This window comes from Mytilus californianus, unplaced genomic scaffold, assembly GCF_021869535.1.
Source record: "Mytilus californianus isolate M0D057914Y unplaced genomic scaffold, xbMytCali1.0.p SCAF_61, whole genome shotgun sequence".
NCBI lineage: Eukaryota > Metazoa > Mollusca > Bivalvia > Mytilida > Mytilidae > Mytilus > Mytilus californianus.
Genome location: NW_026262714.1, coordinates 509,903 through 537,662, shown reverse-complemented (window position 1 = coordinate 537,662; position 27,760 = coordinate 509,903). Strand labels below are relative to the sequence as shown.

Sequence of the window (27,760 nt, the reverse complement as noted above, 5' to 3'; positions counted from 1 at the left end):
TAAAAACACGTTTGATAATTTCATGCGTCCGAAGCGCTTTTCTGGATTTACCTTCATCAGGAACGCTCAAAGCCAAACCAAAAGTGTATACGTATTGCCCGTGAACCTATAGCTAGATACGTTGATCCTAATCTGCACTATATGCATCGCATCCTGGTTTGATTGGTGTATCCTAAAAAAAAATATATATTTTAAGTTTTTAAGTTTATATTTTGTGATTATAATCAATTTTAAAGAGAAACGAGCAATATGCGTGCGTATAATATCCGTTTAAAAATTTTAAATATATATAGGGAAATATTGATGATAAGGTAGGTTCTCAAGTGCAAAATAGCTCTTCGTTTTAGCCTACCACACTAAGAGGAAACACAACTAATAATTACATCACTGTCGTCGGTAATGATACTTACATTTACATCCTGTGTTATTCACATTTGTTCGTTCTATTTTGAAACAAATGTGACAAGTGGGAACAGATTAAGAAAACAACGTAATGGAATCCCTAAAAAACTAACTAAAAGCATGGGTTAGATTAATTTTATTGGTTATTACTTTCAAATTGACAGTTGGTCAAATATAAAGAATAATTAAAGTTTACATTCTGCCATCCTGAATGCCAACATAGTGTTTATCAATCCAAAGAGTTGTGTACAGTTTTCAAACAGATTTTAATTCCATATATAAAAATAAACATAGTATAAGGCTCTTACTAAATATTTGAACGTCTATTTGAAATGTACAATGACACTTATAATTTAGGGTATTAGTTTTTTTGTACCTTTTCATGGCTCTGACTGACCTAAATAAACATTCGTACAATAACTTGCTTCTTCAGTAACTGTTTACAAAAGTTTCTTTTGATTCAAATAGTTTAAATTTAGAGTCTCCATGTAGACGTGTTCATCTAAACTATCACCTACATAATGAATTTAGCAAAAGTAATATAATTGATACAAACTACAGACTTATAATATTTTATATAATGAAGTAGCTTCTCAGTGAACAATTTACAGCAGCAGCTACTTCAATAGGAAAAGAACAAAGTTAACTTAACAAGGATCATTTTTTAATTTATCAACGTTTTTTAGCATGTCCTTTCAAACTAGGAAGCTATCATTCACACAGGTGGATAGTTTTAAAAGTTCGAATGAAAGTGTCAACACCAATGGGACATCTCGGTTATTTAGAGACATTTTTTTGTATTTACTTCCGCATTTTAAAAACTTTATCCTCTTAGACAAAGGTTACGTAATATGTTTTACATCACGCCTATTTGTCTGTGCATATGTCCTTGAGAACATACATCTATCCGTCCTAAAACTTTGCATACTTATTTCAAATGCAATAAGGAAGCATGCATTTAAAATTGCGGGAGATGGGCGGGGGCGTTGGGGGTGAAATTGATGTATTGAAGCTAACATAAATAGATGCACTTTTCAAAAGCGGTAATAGATACATTTTACAAAAACATAGTTTAAAAGAGGGACGAATTTCGTAAATTCATGCAATTTTGCTACTGGGCGGATGATGTCCTCGGGGACAAAATGTCCACCAGCAGAGACATCTAATTTAAATGTTACAATGCTTCAATACTGAACACAATGCGGTCTGCGATTTAAAATTGTTTATGGTCAACTGCTATACACACCGTCATTTAATCCAGTATACTATGATATGACCGAGTTACATGATTTATCCATCCGAATTTTGACAAATACAAACCTTACATATTAAACATACAGTACACGGGTCGTTTTCTCTGTTAAACACTAGTTAAAAAGATGACATTCAATTTTGTGAATTCTTTTAAAAACTTTCTTTACCAAGTTTACATTTAAATCTATAACTTTTGAACACATTAATAGGATACAATTTATATGTACAAAATATATGCCTGACTGCTCTAGGAGTACAAAGAACCAACTTAAGAAATCCAAATCGGTTATAAATACGGATTTGTAAGCATTATGGCTAGTACTTCCTGGTTAATTATATAGAACAGTGGACACAATGTGATGTTGTACATGTAATTGCTGCAATGAAGGTTAGTTTATTTTTTCTTTACTTCATGTAATACTTTTAGAAAAACAAAACGAAGAACCAAACAAAATGTATAGATGGTTGACAAAAACAATACAAACTTATACAAACAGTTACATTTTAAATCATCATTATAATATAATAAATAAGGAAATAACTAAGATTAAGTACTAAGAATTAAGAAATTATAGCGTGCATTTATTATTGCCATTTGGACATGAAAGACCAAAAAGTGAGAATGATTATTATGAAAGGAAAATCTGCAATCAAATATATTTGTCTGATTTCAGAAAGCGAGTTCTGATTATTGCAATACTCACCCAGTTGTGTTATTCATTTGAGTATTAGCAACTATAAAAACCTCTCAATAAGTTCAACCTTTCAGTATTCGCATACAATTTTATTAAAGATTTGAAGTTTGAATAAGTTCATATCACGATCATTATACATGTAAAATGTAGTACTAAGTTTCTCTGATTTTATCATTAGTGTTTAGATGGTTACGGAAGATACGGAATTTCTTGCTTATACGTTACACGATTTGGATGTATAATATCATTTTTATTAATAGTATGTGTTCATCTTGTTGAATTTATAAATACTAGTATTCTACATCGTCTACTGAGATGCCTAAATGACCATGCAAGCTATGTAATTTTCAAACTAAGACATAACATCAATTAACCCTTTCATGCATGCGTATCATAACCATAAAAATGGTAGTCTTTACTGGTAGGTACAGTTTCATTGCTTGATATATGTATCCTCTGCATGTTTCAATCAATCTTGACCAAGCGTTCCAGTGACATAAAATTTCTCTTTTGACATAAGTGACATATCAATGTAACTTATAAATCGTAATTCATAGAGATCTAAATTCTATTGATATGTGGTCCTTGGACAATGAAAATGAAACTGGGTTCAAAGGCAATGGTCTAGATCAGATTTTAAATTTAGCAAGTAGATTGTTATCGTCATTTTCAGAAACAGTTACAATAAACGACAAAAGGATGTTGCTTATTGGCTACGATATGTCGCAATTTCATTAAATTTGGTACAAAGTGCTTTGGTAACTTTGTGTTGGACTCTGTTTTTTCTTTTTATCTATTTGTAATCACAGAATAACTCATCGACCATACATATTATAGTCTTTTGATTTGAAGTCTAAGAATTGTGGCCTGCTAATGGAGGTCAATATTAAAGGTAAATTTGTCCTAGTGATCGGGGATAAACCGGAGAGGTCAGCAAAACACTCTCGACTAGGTGCGTCCCGTAATATTCGGGAACTCAGCTGATTTTGTCTACTGGGATTACAATCGTGACCATGTCGTGACAGAATCTGCAGTATCGGATAAAAATCGTAACAATCCTGCATCTGTTCACTGTTGGTTTACTATCTGATCTCTGTCGGAACTCATTTCGGAGAATCGGGACGCTGTCGGAACAGATTCTGTTGTTTGTTTTAGCATGCGAAAGTTACAAATTCGACGAGAATTAGATTAAGAACGGAATAATAGGGACGCTTCATGAACAATATCTTATTGTTGTCGTGATTGAATAAATGTTTTTACAAATTTTCAGTCACTAATCACAGGATCTTGATCCGACTCTTGACTAATTTTAATCGGGAAAAGTCCTATCAAGGACGACAATAAAAATTCTAGTGCGTGACAAAGGGTATATATAAGAAAATTTAAAGAAAATTATTCTCTATACTTTGTCCTTGCTATCATAGAAATAGACAAAACATAGCTTACCTTCATAAAATTGAATTATATGAGCTATATCTCCTCTTAATGCTGATTCTAATTTTCTGGCCTTTTTTGTAAAGAAAAACCGTTCTAATAATACGATGAAATTACATAGATGTATTTATTCAAATAAAAAGTTTTGTAAATGAATTGTATTCCGCCCTCAAAATGTTCTTATTTCATTACAAAGCCAGACAGATCGTTTTCAGCTAGTAGTATTCGACTAATCTCTTAACTCATTAATACAGCGGAGACGTAAATTTTACGTGAACATATTTTTTAAATGGTATTTTTCGTGATTTTAATAAATTTGAAAACTGAGATGTTATTTGAATAACTTTATTTAAAAAATAATTCACGTAAATTTCATGTTAATTTCACAAGAGTTTAACATGAGATACACGTCAAACTTGCGAAAAATCAGTTCACGTGAGTTTTATGTATAACTCGTTTGAGATGAAATTCATTTGAGTATTTGAAACCCTATGGGATTTTTTCCTAAAGGAGTAGGCCCAGTAAGACCCCTTTTTGGCCCCAAAATATAGCAGTTTTACAAAATTGTTAAAGTGTAAATTTTCAGCTATTTATTGGAAAGAAGAATAGTTCTGTTACATACATTTGGACTGTTTTTGACAATACAATGCACATGTATCGGGTACTATCATCGTTAAGTCATTCTAAATTACTGAAATCGTCAAAATTTTAGCATTTTGGTTAATTTTTAGACGGTTTCCGTCTGAAATGGAAGTGGCCGCATTTGTGTTCATTCTTAATATTTAAATGTAAGTTGTATTTGATGATAATACATAACATATATAAAGGGTGAGAATGAACACGGATGCAGCCACTTTCCTTTTTGACAAAAACCATCTGAAAAGTGACATATTATGGCATATTTGATAGATCTTTCATATTTAAGCTTGAATTTGAGCATCTTTAATGACTAAATCAGTTCAAATCTTTCACATTAACTAATTGAATCGACTGAAGTAGACACTTAAGTGTTTAAAAAGTGTCCAAAATCTTTCATCAGATGAACCTGAATTTTGAGGCCAAAATCGGCCCTTACCGGACCTACTCCTTTTCTTGTCATAGTAACCAAATTGACATGAATGATTTATGGGAGATTGAGAGACATTGCTGAAAAATAATATCTGATTAGCGAGTTCAATATAGTATAGTATTGATATTTTGCAAACCCTCTACAGACAATTCTAGTTTTATAATTCTGATTGAATGAAAAAAAAAACCCACCGGTACTCAAAAGGCAATCATTAATTCTTGCTAGCAAATTTCCAAAACTTTCTCCTGTGAAACTATATTGAAAATATTTGCTAAAGGTTCCCTTCATTCATAATTACATACACGTACAACAGCAGTATAACGTAATAAAATAATGAACGATACACACGTTAAATATATAATTGAATATTGGTTTAAACAATATTTTATTCGATAAGTCAAATCATGATATATAATATAATACAGTATAAACAATGGGATTCAGAAACAAGCAACATTGCTTATTTTAATCTGTCTCCAAAAGAATGTTGACATACAATATAATGAATACTTGGAGCATGCTCTGTCAATTGAAATATATTAAGAATAGTAAATACAAAAAAAGATTGACTATATAGTTTGAGAAAAAAGGGAGAAAAAAAAAACAAAAACAAAAAACAAAAAACAAGTGATTGAAATGAGCTAAATGAAATGCAAGGAAAACATATAAATGATGCTTTCATATTATGGTGTGAATCTTTTACTTTTCAATATGTATTTTTGTACCAATACAAAAAGAGTACAATTGTCTTCATCAGTTAAACAATCTGACCCAAAAAGCAAAATATTTACATCAATACGCTGCGGAAAATATGCAAGAGAATTCAGTAGCACTTGGCGTATGTTAGTATAGTAAGGACACGTTAATAAAAAATGAGAGCTTGTTTCTATAGCACCACAACGACAATTTGGCGAATCCACTAAATTACGTAAAAATAAATCGGAGTTTAAAGCACTAGAGTTCATTCGCAAGCGTGCATGGAGAATTTGTCCAATGCGATTTCCAACATAATAATGTGTGGGAACCTTCTTATTTTGTTTACAAATATGTTTTTTAAATAGAAAGAGAGAGTCGCACTGTCTTATATTAAAAGGTATCTTATTCCATAATTTCACGGTTGCAGGGAAAAAGTATTCTGAATATAAGCGAGTTCTTGTAATGATTTCTAAGATATTTTGACGTTGCCTTGTATTATGGTTATGCCTACTTTCTACTAAACCTGGTATTTGTTCACGGAGATAACTAGGTGTTTTGTCATATATAATTTTGTGCCAGAGTATCAATCTATGATTTTCTCTTCGTTCCGATAACTTTTCCCATTGAGTTTCGACATATAACTTACCAATATTCGTAAGTTTAGTCCCCCCTGTAACTATGCGTGCGGCATCTAGCTGGATATATTCAAGCCTTTGTATTAGGTTTACATTATGTGTGTCCCATACAACATCGGCGTATTCAAGAATTGGCCGTATAAAAGACATATATAGTTTTTCCAGAGTGAACCGATCGAAAACGTTTCTAACTTTTCGTAGAATATTAACCCTTAAATAAGATTTTTTCATTATGTATATTTAATTGAATATTATGCTGATTAAAAGAAACATTATCATATGCATAGTGTCATAAAGTATGAAATTCAATATAAGATACGTTGTTAAAAAATGTATAATGTTACAGGCATTTTCTAAATTTAGGCATTTTGTAAAATGACTGAATTTTCAGGCAATTTATGAAATCCCCAACCTTGACAGTCAATGTATAAAAAGACTAAAAATACCTAGTCATTTTGTAAAACGACTGAAATTTTAAATAAAATTCAACAACTTGCCTGTTTAGTTGTAGGTGATTTGTAGAAAAAGGATAATACGTAATATCTTGTAAAGAAAAAAAAGTAATGGTTCGGTTAAATTATATTTATTTTAAAATTAAAGCTTGGAAAATTTGTTTGTCTATTATTACACGAATTAGTTATTTTTAGTGAAACTACGTTAAATATGTACTTACTCTGTATTTCAGATAGAAATTTCATGATTTTCTTGTCATGATGGCAAGACCAATTGTTCTTACAATGGAATATAATTTACAAACACATTTTAAGTTAATCTATATACAAAACGGAAGCATGTAATATGAAGCAGAGGAAACGAAGGGCGTTTTTTTTTTACTGCTTGTTGTTGATGTTTGCGTTCAAAAGCACATATTTCATGCATATCTAGGAAGAGAACAAATTGATATCAAATCATAGATGTAAGTTCTGCAATGAATTGACCCGGATAAGCGGCTTAAAGTTCGACTGCGGTTTGAAATGGAAGTATGTTGGATAGGGACAGAAATGTTGTTCCCAAACATACCATCGTTTCTATGACAGTTCGTATAATCGAAAAAATAAACCACAAGATTAACAATCCTCAGCTTGCAACGCCTCTCCGTAGACAAAAAGAGGACTACTGGATTCGACAATTGGGAACTGCGACACCATATGGTTGCAATGATAAAATTGATGGTATAGGTATTCTATCTAGTCCTTCCTGTAGCTCGGTGAATGTGATGAATATTTTCAACTCTACTCCTCGACGTAGACGCAGTCATGGTCATCGTCATTATACATCACCTACTTTGCATGATGTCTCTATTAATGACTTGCTGTCATTTATACAAAAGCCGTTAGGTATTCATCACATTCGCACGAAACTGTATTCATTACCCCTTTCAAAACTTCATTCTCTGTTCAATTTATGTTTGGAAACCACGGTTACTAACCCTCATTCAAACCAATACAAACTTACAGCTATTATTTCGGATATTGCAAGTCACAGACTTTTCAAACCAGTTCGCATTGGAAAAGATGAAAAAGAGAAAAGATATTTTCTTAAACTTTCCTTTGCCAACAAAGGTCTCGATGGCGTCAACTTAGGCAATATCCTTCATCATAAATTAGTTCAGTCGAAAATACCTCCTTATTTTAAAGATCAGTCTGTACCAATAATTTCTTATACCTATACCAAACCAATTGCAACTAAAATTTTCAATTACAAACACGTTTTGCAGGATCTCAACATTGACGACTTCAAGTCTAAACCTCCTGATTGCACCTGTGCTAGTTCCCAATTCACATATAATCCGGCTGGCCACGTTATTACTGGAGACCTCAACATTGTCGATAACACTTCCCTGCGAAATTTGTTATCCAAAGGTCCGAAATATCGTGAGCCTAAATCCATCAATTGGAAATACAACTTCAAAATACTGATGGATTCAGTCGAGGATTATGCCAGGCAATGGGCTAAACGCGAGAAAGAAGACGTAGATACTCTTTCCGAATGGATTAAGGCTGTGAGGTTGTTGATACAAATCCGGATTAAGAAACTAAATGGGCATATCAATACCCACGCTACATCAATTTTTAAAGACCCAAATGTTGCAAAACACTTGTCCTACCTCCATGACAAATATGTTGTTGTCCCCGCAGATAAAACCCCAAACAACATCGTTTTTGTGTGTAAATATCATTACATAAACTGCTTGATAAATGAATTAGGTATTGACAATTCACTTGGAAACTCAACATATACCCTCACGACACTTACCAAAGAGGAAATCCTAGATAATCATAGGTCTGTTCTATGTTCCTTTGGAATTTCAACCAAAGACGAAGAACTGGATCTTCCATCACTGTATTGGATACCTAAACTACATAAGTGTCCTTACAAACAACGGTATATTGCTGGGTCTTCCAAGTGCTCCACGAAACCTCTTTCTAAATTATTAACATCTATTTTATCAGCAATCAAAGCCGGGCTCCAAAGTTATTGTGAAACTGCCTATTCTAGAGGTGGCGTGATTCAGATGTGGATACTAAAAAATTCCAAAGATCTTTTAGAGTACATACAATCTAAGACTCTCTCATCTTGCAATAGTATTAAAACATTTGACTTTTCTACACTTTACACAAGTATTCCCCATTCCAAACTAAAAGACAAATTGAAAGAGTTGGTATTACTGTGTTTCATTAAAAAGAATGGCGAACGTAGATACAAGTATCTTGTCTTGGGGAGGGATAAATCCTACTTTGTAAAGAATCACTCTGATTCAAACAAAAAATTCTATGAAACTGACATTATCAAGATGCTTGATTTCTTGATTGACAACATATTTGTTACGTTTGGAGGACGTGTTTTTCAACAGACTGTCGGAATTCCAATAGGAACCAATTGTGCCCCTCTTCTTGCCGACTTGTTTCTTTATTATTATGAGGTTGACTTCATACAGGAGCTTCTTAGGAAGAGAATATCCTCTAACTCTACGTTCCGCTATATAGATGATGTTCTCTCACTAAATAATACAAAATTTGGTGACTATGTTGAACGAATCTATCCCATCGAACTAGAGATAAAGGATACTACAGATACAGTTAAGTCTGCCTCATATCTTGACTTACATCTAGAAATTGACAATGAGGGTCGGTTGAAAACAAAACTTTACGACAAAAGAGATGATTTCAGCTTCCCAATTGTGAACTTTCCATTTCTATGTAGCAACATTCCAGCAGCGTCTGCATACGGAGTATATATCTCCCAATTGATACGATATTCCCGGGCTTGTGTTTCCTATCATGATTTCCTTGATAGAGGATTGCTGCTCTCAAGGAAGCTATTAAACCAAGAGTTCCAAATGGTGAAGTTGAAGTCATCCCTTCGTAAATTTTACGGACGCCATCACGAGTTGGTTGACCGTTATGGAATAACCGTTTCACAGATGATATCGGATATGTTCCTTATGTCGTAACTACAATACCCTTCCCTTTTCACGAATGTGACTTACCGAATTAGACTATTTACCGGATTTGTAATAACATAAGCAACTCGACGGGTGCCACATGTGGAGCAGGATCTGCATGCCCTTCCGGAGCACATGAGATCATCCCCAGTTTTTGGTGGGGTTCGTGTTGCTTAGTCTTTAGTTTTCTTTGTTGTGTCATCTGTACTATTATTTGTCTGTTTGTATTTTTATTTTTGGCCATGACGTTGTCAGTTTGTTTTCGATCTATGAGTTTGACTGTCCCTCTGGTATCTTTCGTCCCTCTTCTGTAGAACGGTCAAGGAGTTGTTAATGTACATAGAGCGTGGAACACTCCTTACACGATGCATCAGATTTGATATCCCCCTTCAGAAAGAATGTAAATTTTTACATCCTTCACAGCCAAATGGATTCCCCATCACAGCATTGGTTACAAAGTCATGTTTGGTTGTGATGCAAAGAATTAATATCTTCATCTTCACTGCCTCAAGGGAACTCGTGAGTCTTATGATCCCGATGAATTAAGGCGACAGTGGTTTATCGATGTTTAAATCATGGTAACCAAACAAAACCTGAGGGAATCGCATGATCTCTAAAGGAAGCAATACTGGGTATGTCGACAGGGTACGTGTCCTGTGCTATGCACGAATACCCCGCCATGCAAAGATCTGCTTCAGCCTGTTGAATGCTCTGCTATGCCATAGGGTGTAAGTCAACCTAATCAAGCTAATGGTACCTTCAATCTTTTTGGACCAAATGGAAAAGAAGATATTCATGTGCGTGCTGTTTGCGAAAACACCTGTTTTTCGAAAGTTTAGTAATATTGGAAAACATGTATTGACAGAGCTAAATATGTCATGGTCCAGGCTCACCAAATGTGGTTGTATAGCTATAAAACCAGATTTAACACCACAAATTTGTTCTATTGTTCAATACTTTCGATAGCTTAGTTTGTGTGAACATTTCATTCAATAAAACCATTTTAGGCATTTTTTAAAAATGCGTCTAAAATTTTCCACGCATTTTGTAAAATTCCGGAAAACAATAGTCAATATTTGATAATGCCTGAATCTTACAGGCATTTTAGAAAATGTCTTAAGGTTTTAGGCATTTTACAAAATGTCTTTAGGTTTTAGGCATTTTACAAAATGTCTTAAGGTTTTAGGCATTTTCCTAAAATTAAGAAAATGCCTGTAACATATGTATATTATTTTCCTGAAGCAGAAGATTTCATCCTATCTTTTTGTGTTTTGTTTGTGGTCAAAAATTTAAATTACGAATAGACAAAAAACAGCTAACAAAACATTACAAAAATCAAAAAAATGATCAACACACTCCCCCCAAAAAGTGAGTAAACTCATGTTCCCCTGAAGGATCAGTAGTTCCTGCTCCACTAGTGATGCCCGCTATGTAACTACTGTGGATTCACTTATTTTGGTGGGTACCAATTTTCGTGGGTTAAGGAAATCTAACATGTTCGTGGATATTTAATTTCGTGGTTTTGCCGAAGTTTGCATACAAGCCTATAGAAAATTTGTCATTCGTTGAACATTTTATTTCGTGGTTCACATGTACCAACGAAATCCACGAAAATTGGTATCCAACGAATGATAATGAATCCACAGTAGTATTGAAATATGATAATGAATCATTTCAGGTAAAAGTTACTTTCACATGAAATAGTAGTCATTGTAAAAAAAATATAAAAAGCTCCAGGTATTTATAGATATTTTCAATAGTGATTATGATAACAGATGAAATTCCATTTCAGATGATTTTAAAGATAGCACTATTATCAATCATCACTGCGACCTTTATTGTGACAGTAGCAGCGCAAAGTAAGTGACTGTAATAATATAAGAAAATCTGCACCAATTACATATTAAAATGAACATAGAAGATGGCAATACATGTACATGTATTCGTCAAACTAATGATATGCTGTCTTTCTCTTTTTGTCAATATAACGGCTCCTGTAATCATGATGTGTTCTGGAATATGTTATCTGCACTTTGGTCGGGTTGTTGTCTCTTTGACATATTCCCCATATCCATTCTCAATTTTATATGAACTAAAATCATTACAGCAGGTTTATTTAATTAAGCTACTAACTTTAGATATCAGTGATACTTCTTTGAAACGGTAGAATAAACATGAAATATCCTATGGATTTTTTTATATCGCACCTGTATCAACCTGAGGCACCAATATAATCCCTAGAACTCTGCTCGAAGGATTAAACTGGATGAGGGTTGATACGATGTTTGATATATAAAAAAACGAACCGTTGCGACGCAAGTTAGTCACCACTTCGGTGTTAACATGTATATAAATTATATGGTCATTTTTATATTTTATAAATTTACTGTTTGCTAAAATATGAATTATTTTAAATACTCAATATGACAGGCATTCTTATGACAGGCATATAACCTAGCCGTATTTGGCACAATTTTGTGGAATTTTCAATGCTCTTCATCTTTAGGCCTGGCACCTTTGATAACTATTAGCTTGTCGTAATGTTCTATTGTATTTTTTATTTGTGTGTTTCTCTGTCCTGTATTTTCTTCCATTTATTTGTATTGTAGTCCTGTCATTTAATGTTGTCATTTAAGTGTTATGTTTAACATTGTAATTAAAGCGGAAGGTTTGGCTGGCCACAAAACCAGATTCAACCCCCCACTTTTTCTTAAAATGTCCTGTACCAAGTCAGGAAAATGGCTATTGTTATCTTATAGTTCGTTTCTGTGTGTGTTGCATTTTAGTGTTTCTGTTGTGTCTTTGTTCTCCTCTTATATTTGATGTGTTTCCCTCAGCTTTAGTTTGTAACTCGGATTTGTTTTTTCTTAATCAATTTATGAATTTCGAACAGCGGTATACTACTGTTGCCTTTATTCGTCATTGATAAAACTGAAACCAATGTATTAAAACGACGGGATTTCTCTATGATTTTACGTTGACATAATTGAATACTTGTTTAAACCTTGGCGATGCAATTATCACCAAAACACAGTAAATGTCAACAATAACACAATTCTGATACAAATTGTTTACAAATACATGTAGTACAATCCCATATATGTTGAGTGAATATTAGTTATTCAATTAAAGGAGGTGGTCGTTTAAGTAGAATTTCCCGAGCTTTCTGCGATAATTTGAACCTTCTAAGACACTAGGCGATTTCTGCGGCTTCACCGACTTTTTCATTTTTTTTAACTTGATATAGACCATATAGAAATCCTCCTCGTTTTCGATTTTTCACTTAAAGCTTATTGATATGCGGACTTGCACTTATTTCGCGCAGATTTAGCTTTTTTATTCCGATCAAATACACCATCTATTAAATTGAATATGTAATCCGGAGCTTCTACCAATATGGTTTTTAGACACTGTGGATTCGTTATTTTTCGTTGAAAACCAATTTTCGTGGATTTCGTAGGTACAGGTGAACCACGAATTCAAATGTTCAACGAATTACACATTTTCTATAGGCTTTATATGCAGAGATTGGCAAAACCACGAAATAAATCAAATATCCACGAAAATGTAAGTTTTCCTCAATCCACGAAAATTGATACCAACGAAAATAAATGAATCCACAGCACACGGAGTTGGCTTGTCTTCCAAATAAGTAATAATATGTTAATATTTGTTATCATTTCGTTGCTCGTTCTTAACTTTTATAATGTCCTTTCCTCTATTACAAAAATCAATGTTACTTTGAGCGTCGATTTGTTTTTTAGTTGTAGACTCCGCAGAAAGTGTGCTTTTAGCACTACTAATCATATTGTTTGTACCGATTATCAGGTTGTCTGAATATTGATATTGTAAAATATCAGCTGCGAATCACAATATGAATTTTTTTGTCGAGTGAACGTAGCGAACGAGTTCAAAAAGGCTTCATATTCTGTCGAACAGCTGATATTTTACATTATCAATATGCAGACAATCAGATAATCGATTTATCAGTTTCTTTCAGCAAACCGGAAGATGACTTGATAAGTTCTGGTCATAACTATTAACGTTGGTTTATTCATTATGACGTCTTTTCGTTATCATGATTTCGAATTTCAGTATCCGATGATTGTTCAAACAAAACTTTCAATTTATCAGAAATTGAGGCAAAAAGTTAAATAAACATTGATTAAATTGCAAGTATCTTTAAGTGCAGCTACATTTAGCTGGTAAAAACTGGCATATACGACAATTGAAAATGAATATCAGTTCTTATCAGCAGTTACGAATAAAACTCCAGTCCTTTTTGCCTATTTGCCGTTTTCAATTTGTTTTCCTGAGCGATAGCACTGAGAGTAAACATGAAGCTGTGGTGCGTCAAAATTTGTGCTTTTTCTACTATCTGGCTATTATATTTCAAGCGATTGAACTACGGACTAAATCAAACTTTGAGATAATTAGCTTTCCATGATTACAGTGGCCTGTGTACATTAGAATGTGTGTATATCCATTTAAACAAAACATAAATATTCTGCCAAGACTGTTTGACTCATCGACTAATGACACAGAAATCAAAATATTTAGACTCAACAAACACTTTGAAACCAGTTGTTGGCATGATACGGAGTACGTTATTCCGTTAAATATATGATGGTATGATGCTATACCCCTAACGGGAGGGATAGTGGTTGATTTTCATATGATCAAGCCATATCCTTTCGATCAGCATAATTTAGGTCTGGAGCTGGCATGTCAATAACTGCTAGTAGTCCTTTGTTAAATTTTATTTGTGCATTGTCATTTTGCTTAATTTCTTCTGTTACCTATTCTGACATCGGACTTTGGACTTCTTTAAACTGAGTTTTACTGTGTTTATTTCTGTGTATTTGTTTATTCCACATTGGTTAGAGGCTTAGGGGGATTGACATCTCACAAACATATTTAACCCCGCAGCATTTTTACGCCTGTCCCAAGTCAGGAACCTCTAACTTTGATAGTCTTGTGTGTTTATTTAATTTTGGTTCATTAGTATGTGTGGTGTCAATTTCGCTGAATTGGTTTACATTATCGTTGAGGGGCCAGCCAAAGGCCGCCTTCGGGTGTGGGATTTTCTTGCTGCGTTGAAGACTCATTGGTGGCCTTGAGCTGTTTTCTGGTCTTTGGTCGGGTTGTTGTCTCTTTGACACATTCCCCTTTTCCATTCTCTATTTTACATGTATTTTCAGCTCACCTGGCTAAAAGGCCAAGTGAACTGTTCTCATCACTTGGCGTCCGTCGTCCGTCGTCGTCGTCGTCGTCGTCGTTTACTTTTACAACTTTTCCTCTGAACCTACTGGGCCAAATTTATCAAAAAGATAAGATCTACAAATAAATCCACATTGTCGAATCATCAGACAATTATTGGAGTTATTGCCATTTCATGAATATTTTTTCAATTTTGTGCGTTTTTGCCTAATATCGGAAAAACTATAAAAGATAGATAGAATCTTAATTATGCAAACGTGATCATCAAGACAAGATCTATCAATAAGTTTACAGTCAGGAAATCGTCTGACGGTCCCATATTGGAGTTCTTGCCCTTTGATAATAATTTTTACCATTTTATGGCGTTTTTGCCTTATATCAAAAAAACTATAATAGATTGGTGGAAACATAAATAAGCAAAATGATCAGCAAGACTTGATCTACAAATAAGTCAAATATCCGAAATCATCAGTCAACTCCTTGTAAGAGTACTTGCTCTTTACCAATATTTTACGTTTTTGCACACTATCTTGAAAACTGTAGAAGATAGATGGACACTTAAAATAGCAATAATGATCAGCAAGACAAAATCTACAAATAAGTACAATTTTGCCGAAATTGTAGGTTTTCTCTTCATAGGAGTGATTGCCTCAATTGATAATTGTTTTCCCTTTTTTTGTGCTAACAAACTAAAGGAAATAGAGAGAAACCGTAAACAAAAAACAATTAAAAAAAAAACAATTATCAGCAATACAAGATAATAGAAAAATAAAATTTTGTAATGAATTCTATTCTAGTCCACATTGGTGGCGAGAGTCCATAGTTGAAGATGCTTATAGACCTAGGTCAACGACACAGGCTCTTTAGAGCTTCTAGTTATACTAGACAGATCCCTCCACAGGAAAGTAAGCTCGAAACCGCCTCATACCGAAAAATAAGGAGTGAATTGCCCATCAAAGATATGCCAACATCCAATAACATTTTGTAAGGTTGAACATTTTCATCCTCCCTTTTTAATCTCAATTGGTTAAGTTACAAATGGTTATTTAAAACATTACAATAAAATCAGTACAGGAAAATCACTTCACTATATAATAACGGTGTAATAGAATACCATAAAGAAAGCACAAGTACAGGAAAAACAAATATAAACACTACAAGTTCATGACCGAGCTAAAAGTGCCTACCTATCGTCGGAAAATACACTCAAATATCGAGTACAGACATAAGGGTATCGATATCATAAATCAACTTTATAAATTAATCCATGTACACAATAAGGAAGACAAGATCATGTACAATCCCTAGAACAATATGCTGTAATGTTTCAATTTATATTACACGATAACTATGACACCTTTTATTTTAAACATGTTAAAGTTGTGCCATGGTTTTAACTTTAACCATGTTAACATGTATACTACCAAAAGAACATATAGGCGAGATATATCTCTCTGTCAAGTTTATTCAATTATAATAATTTCTTTGAAAACCACTGCATAGCTGATCACTACTATCTATTTGTATATATAAGATGTTTCTTATTTAGGGGACGACCATTTGATATTCTGGGGTGAGAAGGAGGATTTTTTCCGTTCTTCCCAGGCCAAGTTATTTATTTTTTTAAAGGAATGTGTTTACTTAAATTGATAAAAGTATTCACGGGTGATTTGATAAAAGTATTCGTTTTCATGTAATAGTTAGTCACTTAAACCTATAAATTACTTGAGCTTGAAGATGTTACATTTAGGTTACTTTGATACGATTTTAATCACTAATCATAACAGATATTGATTTTGAATTTTGTTATCTCCCCCACCCCTCCCCCCAAAAAAAGAAGACTGGACAGAGAATACGGAAATGATTTAGCATGAGTATTACACTTAGAGACGTCGCAAGTTACTAGACTACAGTATCTTCGAAAAAAACGTCCTCTCCTTATTCTAAAAATGTTTCAGTATTAATGTAAAAATGTATTGATAACATGCGGTATATCAAAATAATCCTTATTTATCTTCTTTCTTAATATTGCAAGTATTATGCAGAGCAAGTGAGAAAAGCTCGTGAAAATGGTTATTTGTGTCCTGTCCCGCGTTACATTTTGCATGATACTAGTCGACATAAAACGAGTGTCGCGGATTCTTTTTTCCGCGAAGTAGCTCCATTTTGTTTTCCCGTTCATAAACGCCTTAACACCTTCATAGCACACTTGATGTTTCCCTTCAAAAGCGGATAGAGTAGAAAAATATGGGAATCAGATGACGCATGAGGTCTGTCCCGCATCAATTAACTTTGCGAAATTTAACATTATACCAGATTTAAAGATAAAAATGCTTGGAGAGTTGTCTCATTGGCACTCATACCACATCTTCCTGTTGATATTTATCGAAAATTATCGCAAGTATGATTTTTTTATACCAAAAAATGTACATTTACTGTACATTTTCTCACTATGAAAAATTAAACGAAACCTGTGTTACGAGATTTGTATGAAATACATATATAGATGTCTAAGGAATTGTCGCCTTAACACAAATGTACGTCGCTGCCTTTCATTTGTATTCTCAGTGCCAGAAAACTTGAGTATGCATTCAACAAGATATATGATTCAAATTTGCACAAGACTTGAAAAGTACAAATACTCAAGTACGTATTGGTACATATATGTTGATAGTGCGCTACAGAATACAAAAGTCATTTGATCTCTTGTGGAGATTTGTCGCATTGGCAATCATATCACATCGTTTTATCTTTATAAAACAGTTATTATACATGCTGCATCGGTTGCTTTTATCTGTTGACGGAAACAATGACTTCTCTTTACCCGTGTCTTTACGTTTAGACATTTTAGAAAGTCTCAGTGATTGCATGTAGACCATAACCAAAGTCTGTAAAAAGTGCATCATACCTCAAATATTATACAATTGCTTTATTTAGAGAAAGAAACGTTAACTAAATATTCTGAAGAAAATCTGTTCTTTACGTTTCTTTAAAAAATCAAAAACGTCGTATGCTTGTTACGGTACGTGACACAAGTATCTTGCGAAGTCTCCTTAGAGTATGCAAAGTACAAAATTTAACCGAAAGGAACATTTGCTTGAATATTTTAAAGAACCTGATGCATCTCGGTCGGTGTGATTAGAAGTTGTCTAACAAGTTGTTTCAAAAAGTAATTGTTTGAAGAGTTTTACTTACTATTTTCGTATAGTCTGCTCTTATGGGATCTATTTCACGATTACTAACAGATAAATACGACAAATATATTTATATAGTAAGACGTTGTAACCATTCGTTTGATGTGTTTGAGCTTTTGATTTTGTTATTTGCCTAGGGACTTTCCGTTCAGTATTTTTGTTATTTTACTTTATTTTAAAAAAATGTCGAATTTTGAGTATTGCAAAATTGAATAAACGTTGCTAATTTAAACCACCCTCTTCATAAGCAAATCAAAGCAAACAATACTTATGGAACAACATAAACATTGCAAAAGATGCAATCTTAATAATGTCATACAAAAATATATGGAAACATTTTTGATAGGTGGTGCAATATTTTGTCTCTCCTGTTACCATGTTGAAAAGATATTTTGAGTTATTTAGAAAAGATTTCGATAGCATTTTAAACTTGTTTTTCGTGGTCAATTATATAGTTTCAAGAGTAAAAACTTCTATATATTATCATTCTGTGTAATGATAGATTATTTGTCAATTTCCCGTGTTGTACTGAAAAATACCTCTAAAAATTGGTTTTCAAAAGTTATAAAACTAACCACTAGCAACGCTAGTCTAAGAAAGCAATTCATAATGTTCAGAATTTGTTCTCTTTCTAATAAATCCAACATCAAGTAATTCCTTAGCATGTTGGTTTACTTTTGTCGTTTTTTTTTTTTTTGGTAACAGGAACGTTCGTTAACGATATATCACCATATTAAGTTCTATCCTATTACCATTATTGTCTATCCTGTTACCGATAACAGTTTAGCTTTTTGTTTATGCTAAATTGCGAAGATTAGGACGTTGTTACCTTTAAATGATTTCAAACCACCAAACATTTCAGTATGTGTAAAATTTTATTTAATTAATATATACTTTTCAAAGACGTTTCAGTCAAATATTGTCTATCCTGTTACTGTAACCATAGTAAATTAGCAGGATAGACAAAATTATTTCTTCATTTATGAATTCTGTTGTGAAATAACTACTCCCTCTGATGCAGTGTAAATGTTTTTCTGTTGTAAATTTGGTTTCCAACACATAATTGCACTTTTTACAAGTATAATATTGTGGTAACTTACATATGTGTTGGTAACAGCATAGACATGATAAAAGGGTACCCACTATTTTTTTCACTAAGTGTCTTATATTTTCTTTTCTCTACACTGTTTTGAAAGAAAAGTGCTGTGTTAAATTTTTGGGATGCTTCGTACTTATGAAATCATCGCTGAATAGTTCATTATTCAGAGGGAAAAACACTGATGCTCGATTCAAACAAGACAAAAACACCAGCAAAACAAAGTACGAAAGTAAAGAGCATTGAGAACAATCTCTTTTTTGTGTAACTGTGTATTGCGACCTATACTATCGGTGTCATTCCCTGATGTTGATGTTGTGTCACAAATGACGTACATTTGTTACCAGACAATTCAGACAATTTTGACAATAAACACTTGACACCTGGGTGTCAAACATACTGTTTATTAATATCTGCATTCTCAATCAAAGCCTGAGATTATGAATAATCTGCGTATTTCAAACTCGTAAGCAATAAGCAACTTTGGGTCTTCAATGCTCTTCAACTTCTTACTTTATTTTGCCCCTTTAACCTTTTTGATTGGAGCGTCAATGATGAGTATTTTGTTGACGAAACACGCGTCTAGCGTACAAAATTTCAATCCTGGTATTTATTATGAGTTTATTTGCAATTCAAATTTCGAGTTACTACCCTTGATCTACCTTGTTTTACAAATGATTCCCTTCAAAACAATGTTAATGGTTAAAGATAAAAAAAAAATAAAATAAAAGCAAATTAAATGCAGTTACATGTATATTGGAATGTTTCTGAAATGATTTTCACTTTCAGAGAACAAAAATGCAGAAGTGAAATTTATTTTATACATCGCCACGTCTTTAAATGCTAGAACTGTAATGGATAAGACTTTAATTAAACTATCAAAATTGAATAGATACCAAATATACTACAACCTTCCAGAGTTTTTATAATAACTACTTACGATAAATTATGAAAGTACGTATAGGTGTAGAGAAAAACTTTAATCCAATAGTATGATTTAACAGGTCATACATTTGCCCTTCAATCAGACTACCTAACGAACAACGGTCGTCAGCTCTCCAAATTGTGCACAGCTCTCCCAATTGTTTCACAGGAGATAATTGAAAATTGATACTAACGACAAATGCCAACAGTTGAAAATACATAGGACTACCTTTTTAGTCATTCAACTTAATATACAAAATCCCATGATATTTTACATTTGTACTATTTCTTCTACAGTAAATCTTGCATCACAAGGGTTAGCCTTACAACGCACAACTTTTCCAGGACGTTTTGCAAGGCTTGCAATAGAAGGACCTGCAAATAATAAGAAGGCTGACGGATGCGCTAATACAGATAAAGATCAGATTTACGCTTGGTGGGGCCTACAACTTCCAGCAGTTGCCCATATGACAAACATTGTGATCTACTTCCGAGAAGATTGTAAGTTATAATCGATTTAATCAAATGGTGATTTTAAAGCATACACGTACAAACTCCAGAAGCAATAAATTTGTATTGATTTCAACATCAGATAATGTTTTTTTTCAATACATATAAACTGTACATAGATATAAGAAGATATGGTATGAGTAACAATGAGACTACTCTCTATCCAAGTCACAATTTGTAAAAGTAAACCATTATAGGTCAAAGTACGGCCTTCAAAACGGACCATTGGCTCACACCGAACAACAAGCTCTAAAGGGCCCCAGAAATGATTAGTGTAAAACCATTCAAACAGGAAAACCAATGGTCTAATCTAAATAAAAAACGAGAAACGAGAAACACTTATGAACCACATCAACAAACGACAACCACTGAACATCAGGTTCCTGACTTCTGACAGGTGCAAACAAATGTAGCGGGTTTTAATAGGCGCCAACCTTCACCCTACCTACCTATTTTGCATTGAATCATGTACAAAGAGAACGTTTGTATACTTTCAGTTCAAAACATCAACCAAATACAAAAACAATTCGTAAAAAGGCTCAAAACTATAATTTTCTTCTGACAATTTACCCACAGGCTGATACGTTTTTTTTTCTGTATTGGACCGAGCCGAAAAGCTGTAGTAATATCAACAGGGCGACGGCATCAGTATTACACATGCTGATTTATTCGTATTTTAAAAGGCTGATTTCATCATATTATATAAAAAAATACAATATTGATTCAAAACATCCTTCACAAGCAATTGTAAGACTTTTCCATTGTATGTATAAGCATATGATTGTTTAAAATCCTTTAATTATATTATAAACCTTATACTATTCGGTTTATTCCCGATTATCCCACTTTTTAAAATTAAGGAGTTCTGATTGTCCCACATGACAGGTTCTGATTGTCCCACATTATTTTATGAAGTAAAATGTTCTAAGATAAACCAGGTAACTGTTGTTTGTTTTGCCAAATAAACAAGAATTAATTATTGCATGTTCAAACTATTGTTTAGTATTGATTTAATAAGAAGTAAAAAATATTATTTTTCATATAATTATCATGATTATTGCACTTTTGATTATATCATATAATATTTCTGATGTATGCAATATATCTACAATGTTACGTGTATTTATAAAACAAATGTCAATACTGTAATTTTAATTACATTTTCTCTAAAGTTTTTAAATTAATCTAGAAATAATGCATGCAATTTTAAAAAAAAGTAGAAACTCAATTACAATCTACACTCTACATGCACCCATTTGTTGATGGTGAGATGTTGCAACTAGTCTTTGCAATTTTACCAGGGAAGCAACATCAGATTCACTTGAACCCAGCAACTTTCTTTATTTATAACGAAGCTGCTGTCCAGAATTCTGCCAGATCAGCCTTTCCAATAATCACTATTAAAGGTTGTTTTTCCAATATACCAAGTGTGTTTGCCGTAAAGTGCAGTCAACATGACTCAACTTATACGCAGGGCAGCAGTTCTCCCACTGGTACCACATGCAGAAATAGAAGACGTCTGTTTCCATCCACTTAAAACCTGGAAATTTCGGACAAAACAGGAAGTAACACTCCGTTTTCGTACTATGTCACAATATCCTGGGTAGCTATGAAGTTATTACCAAAACCTAAGGATCAAGGACGACAATCCTCCTCAAACACAATTATACACGCTACTGAACTACCTTAAATAAGAGCAGGCAGCAAACGAAATGACCATCATTCAGTATACCAAGCCGAGGGTATGACCAACAAAGAGAAGAAAAAATGCACACAAATCAACAAACGCCTACAAGAACTCAAAGATTGTCTTCACTTCAGAATGGTGAAGATAGTGTGTTTCAGTATGCTAACATTGCCTCTTATTTGCTACACTTGGACATAATTAGTTGCTACTATATGATGTGTTGTGATGTCTATATTATGAAATATGCATGGAAAAGACTTTATCAATCTGAACAAGAAGGATGCATGATCTTTACACTTAAGAATTGAAAGGTTGGTTTTTTAAATTTATTAGAATTGCATGATGACTGAGGCCAATCAGCAAATATTACACGAACATTCAGGACGGTGATACTATTTATACGCTATTTAGATTTTTTTTTTAAAGTTCACACCCTAATTCGAGGTTTAGAAGGCCATCTTATGAGTCACCAGGAAGCAGTACAAAAAAAGATGTCTCAATAATTGGTGGTTTATTTTGTTGGTTTCGACTTTGCGTGATGGCAATAAAATATTTTGATAAGCATTCATAACCATGAACTTGTTAGACCTTTTTTATTTTCAAGCAGTAAAGCATCGAAACTTAATTTTTGGCAGCATGGTAGATCAACCACAGAAATAGTCCAAAAAACAGGCGCTTGAGAAAAATGTATCTTTCCTCCATTTAAAAAAAAAGGAGGAAGGGATCTCTTTGAAAGCTAAGAATCTACTTACACTTTCTATTAATTGTACAATCTGACAACTCTGAATTTTGATTGTGATTAAATATTTTACATATCATAGGTTGCTGACACGACGTTATTAAGCTAAGACGAGGTCTATATAAGCTTCTGCATATACTTGCTTTCGCTATGTTCTTAACACGTATCTACAGTACAAAAAGAACGCATTAAATAATTGTAAATAATTTTTAAAAAGGAAGACTAAAGGCCAATTCCCCACTGAATGTATTTCACACCATGGCCATTTTTAAAAAAGTATATCAACCTTTAACTAAACTCTTAGTACATGTATTGCAACCCAATGTATGTGTTCTAAGGTTCTAACAATATAATAAGTAATTCCTAAACAGATTACAGAACTTTGAATGCCTAAAGAGTCTACAGATAATCCAAACGGGAAAAATTTTGAAAGATTTTGGCAACGTTTAAGTATGTTTCGTCAAAATGAATTATAAAAATATAGTAAACCAAACCAAAACTCCATAAACCAAAACTCCATAAAATGAATATAAACATAGTGAAGCTATTATATGTATTGTCTTTCGGATACAAATTAATTCATTTTGGTTAGCGTCGCCTGCCGATGTAAAAGTCAAAAACATTTTTAAAAAGTAGAGCCGATTACCCCTTGATTTATTTCAAACCAGGGCCATTTACAAAAAGTCTATCACTCTTAAAGTTTACTTAGGTTCATAGAACCACATCCCAAAGTGTACACTCTAAGGGTTTTACTATATAATCGCTTTATTCTAAACGTGTCGCCATCTTATAAACGCCTAAAGATAGCTCAAAATCGCGATTCTTGCAAATTTGTGCTTTTGAGTATTCATTTCTAAAACGTATAAGAAGGTCATCGTTAACCAAAACTAAAATTGTGTTAGAAGTAAAGCTATGTTTTGTCTTTCGGACACTAATTCATTTTGGCTATCGAAGTCCCTCGATGCAAAATATGACTAAAACATATAAAATTGTATCTTCAACAGCATGCAACATGTAACGCTGAATTGCATTTTGAGTTTATGGAAATTTATGTGTAAAATTGGTAAAATAAAATTTAGAATTGAAATGGGGAATGTGTCAAAGAGACAACAACCCGACCAAAGAGCAGAAAACAGCCCAAGGCCACCAATGGGTCTTCAACACAGCGAAAAAATCCCGAACCTGGAGGCGGGCATTAGGTGGCACATAAACACATGTGTGTTATTTCAGTGAAAATGGACGTCACACTTAACTCCGAAACATATAAATGAACTTTAATTATAAAAAAAATATGTTAAATATATAATATAAACATTAAAGACCCTGTGAATGAAAAAAAAATAATGAGAATTAGGCTCTTACCCTTTGCAATTTTGTATAACAATGCCTTCAACAGAAACATATAGCACTGAATAGTATTTTGATTTCAGGAGAATAAGTTAAACTTTGACACAAAATACATGTATATAAGTTACAACTTCATCTTCAATTTTCAATGTGCAGACCAATTTTAGATTTTGACCTTATGAGTGAAATGAGTCCAGGGAAAATTGGCCTTGTCGCTTTCAAAGAGACCCCCCCCCCCCCCTTTCCTAAAAAATGGGGGAAAGCCACATTTTTCTCAAGCGCCTGTGCTTTTGGCTATTTCTATGGTTGATCTAACATGCTGCCAACAATTAAGTTTCGATGCTTTTCTGCTTGAAAATAAAAATGGTCCAACAAGTTCATGGTTATGAATGATTATCAAAATATTTGTATTGCCATCACGCAAAGTCAAAACCAACAACATAAACCACCAATTATTGAGACATCTTCTTTTGGACTGCTTCCTGGTGACATATAAGATGGCCTACTAAACCTCGACTTGGGGTTTGAACTTTTTTTTTAATAATCTAAATAGCGTATACCTATTATTACCGTCTTGAATGTTCGTGTAGTATTTGCTGATTAGCCTCAGTCATCATGCAATTATAATAGATTTAGATAACCAACCTTTCAGTTCTGAAGTGTAAAGATCATGCATCCTTTTTGTTAAGATTGATAAAGTCTTTTCCATTCGTCGACATTATCTTCGATTTAAATACTATTGATCTGATAACCGCTGTGCATACTTTAACGACAGGGCTAGTTTTCTTATCACATAAGTTGTAACCTTTCTTGTTAATGTGATGTTGTAATCAATCGTTTTATGTTTTACCATCTGTATATAATATTTCATTGTACTATTCAAATTTGTGATTCATTTATTATTTTGATATAATAATTTTTTTTTTATTCAAGATGAAAACAAGGAAATTTGAAAGAAAAACATTGTACTATGTAAATCGAGAATTGAATAGAACAAAATACAGGAATTGAAATTAAATGTTGATTTTTTTTTCTTGTTTGCTGAAATCAAAAACGAAAAACGAAAACACTTTTGTTTTTCATTTTGGTTTTTGTGAAATCGAAAGCAAAAAATGAAAACACTTTCGTTTTTCGTTTTTTGTTTTTGATATCTCAAAACGAAAAATCAATGGACGCAAATATACACGGACCATACTATGTGTAAAATAAAATATGTAAATATTATTATTTGTTCAGGTTTATTTCATATTTTGTAAGTAACATTGATAAGTAACCTGTAATTAACTGCTACACACTACTAAATTAAATTAATCATTATCAAAACAATTCCTGATTGTCCAACATTTAAACTTCCCAATTGTCCAACAAACATATTCCCGATTGTCCCACAAAATTTCAATACTTTCTAACCTGTAATTTTAAAAGTGGGACAATCGGAAAGACCCTTACTATGGTTTACTATTCTGATACTTTCAACGACACTCTGATTTAAAGACCAAACAGCCTATTAATTTCTACCATTTTATCTTTTTCTTAAAATTATGAGTGAGGGTATTTCATGATTTTTGAACTAAATTATGATGAACAATATTGGGGGGCAACGACTTCGTTTCCTCACTATAGCAACCTCAGTTTCATGTTTTTCCGCAATATGAACATAATGTGGTTGTTATTTAAAATTTCAAATAATCCAATTGTTGCGGAGACGATTTGAATTGTGCAGTGGAATAAATTGTTCATATAAAGTTCGACGATTTGGGATTTGGGAGTTCGTCGATAATGTTATACCAATAGCATTATTATATCCATAACATATAACTAACTCGAATGTGTGTGATTTGGGAGTTCGTCGATAATGTTATACCAATAGCATTATTATATCCATAACATATAACTAACTCGAATGTTTGCTAATAACTACGTTTTAATCCAATATTTACAATATTTACTATCATTGCGTATTACAGTTTCACAACATTGTTTTCGATGTTAACTTATCGCATGATAAAGACGATCTGTTTACGTCTGAACATTAGACATACAATTTCACACTAATTTAACCTGATTCCCAGAGATGATCAAAACAAAGTAATTAAATCGCCACAGCTGCATTTGCAGACGACTATTATTTGAACTCCAACTGACTAGACTGACCTACTGAAGGTGTCATAAAATTTAGGAATCCCGTTAAGATTAACAATTAACTTTCTACTCTGTAATAAATTCTTTGGAAAATACTGTTATCTTTAACTAATCTTAGGAGACGAAAATGTAACTTTATTTCAACATAATTATATTGAAAATTAACGATAAAAATAAACTTGCAAAAATATAAGTGCAATTAATAAAAACCGATTTCTACTCTATTAAAAATCATAACTAAAAAACAATTATACTAATAAAAACTAAAAACTATTGTCTTCAATCCACCAATAATACCAAATCTAGGAGAATATTTTTTTTCACATTAAAAAGTAGATTTGTATCTATCAATTAAAGATTATAGAGATAAAGATTCTTGATGTTTTGATCTTATTCAATTCTAGCTACAAATAATACACAAAAATGAAAAAGATTTCCAGTATTAAAAAATATCTACCATTGATTTCTACATAAAAATTTCAAGAAAGGAAGTGCTTTGTGTTCTCTTTCAAATAAAGTCCAAAAAACAATATGTCACCGACTTATTAAAAAAGTTATGAGTAATTTTCATGTTTTTTTACTCATTGTTTTTAAGAAAAAAGTTGTCTTTCTATAGAACACTGAATCTGACGTCATAGTACAAGTTTCCCGTAATTTTCGAAAATATTGCAAAAGAGGAACGAAAGATACCATAGGGACATTCAAACTCATAGATAGAAAACAAACTGACAACGCCATGGCCAAAATAAAAAGACAAACAGACAAATAATAGTACAGATGACCCAACATAGAAAACTAAAGTCTAAGCAACACGAACCCCACCAAAAACTAGGGGTGATCTCAGGTGCTCCGGAAGGGTAAGCAGATTCTGCTCCAAATGTGGCACCCGTCGTGTTGCTTATGTTATTACAAATCCGGTAAATAGTCTAATTCGGTAGGTCACATTCGTGAAAAGGGAAGGGTATTGTAGTAACGACAATAGGAACATATCCGATATCATCTGTGAAACGGTTATTCCATAACGGTCAACCAACTCGTGATGGCGTCCGTAAAATTTACGAAGGGATGATTTCAACTTCACCATTTGGAACTCTTTGTTTAATAGCTTCCTTGTGAGCAGCAATCCTCTATCAAGGAAATCATGATAGGAAATACAAGCCCGGGAATATCGTATCAATTGGGAGATATATACTCCGTATGCAGGCGCTGCTGGAATGTTGCTACATAGAAATGGAAAGTTCACAATTGGGAAGCTGAAATCATCTCTTTTG

General features: G+C 33.0%; 1 long non-coding RNA gene across 1 annotated transcript; it reads left to right on the top strand.

Moving 5' to 3' along the window:
- The first annotated feature begins 1,875 nt into the window (after positions 1 to 1,875).
- On the top strand, positions 1,876 to 20,558 carry LOC127707282 (uncharacterized). Its single transcript, XR_007984744.1, has 3 exons — positions 1,876 to 2,044; positions 11,423 to 11,489; positions 20,362 to 20,558. It is a non-coding gene; the product is annotated as an uncharacterized LOC127707282 (long non-coding RNA).
- The last annotated feature ends 7,202 nt before the right edge of the window (positions 20,559 to 27,760 follow it).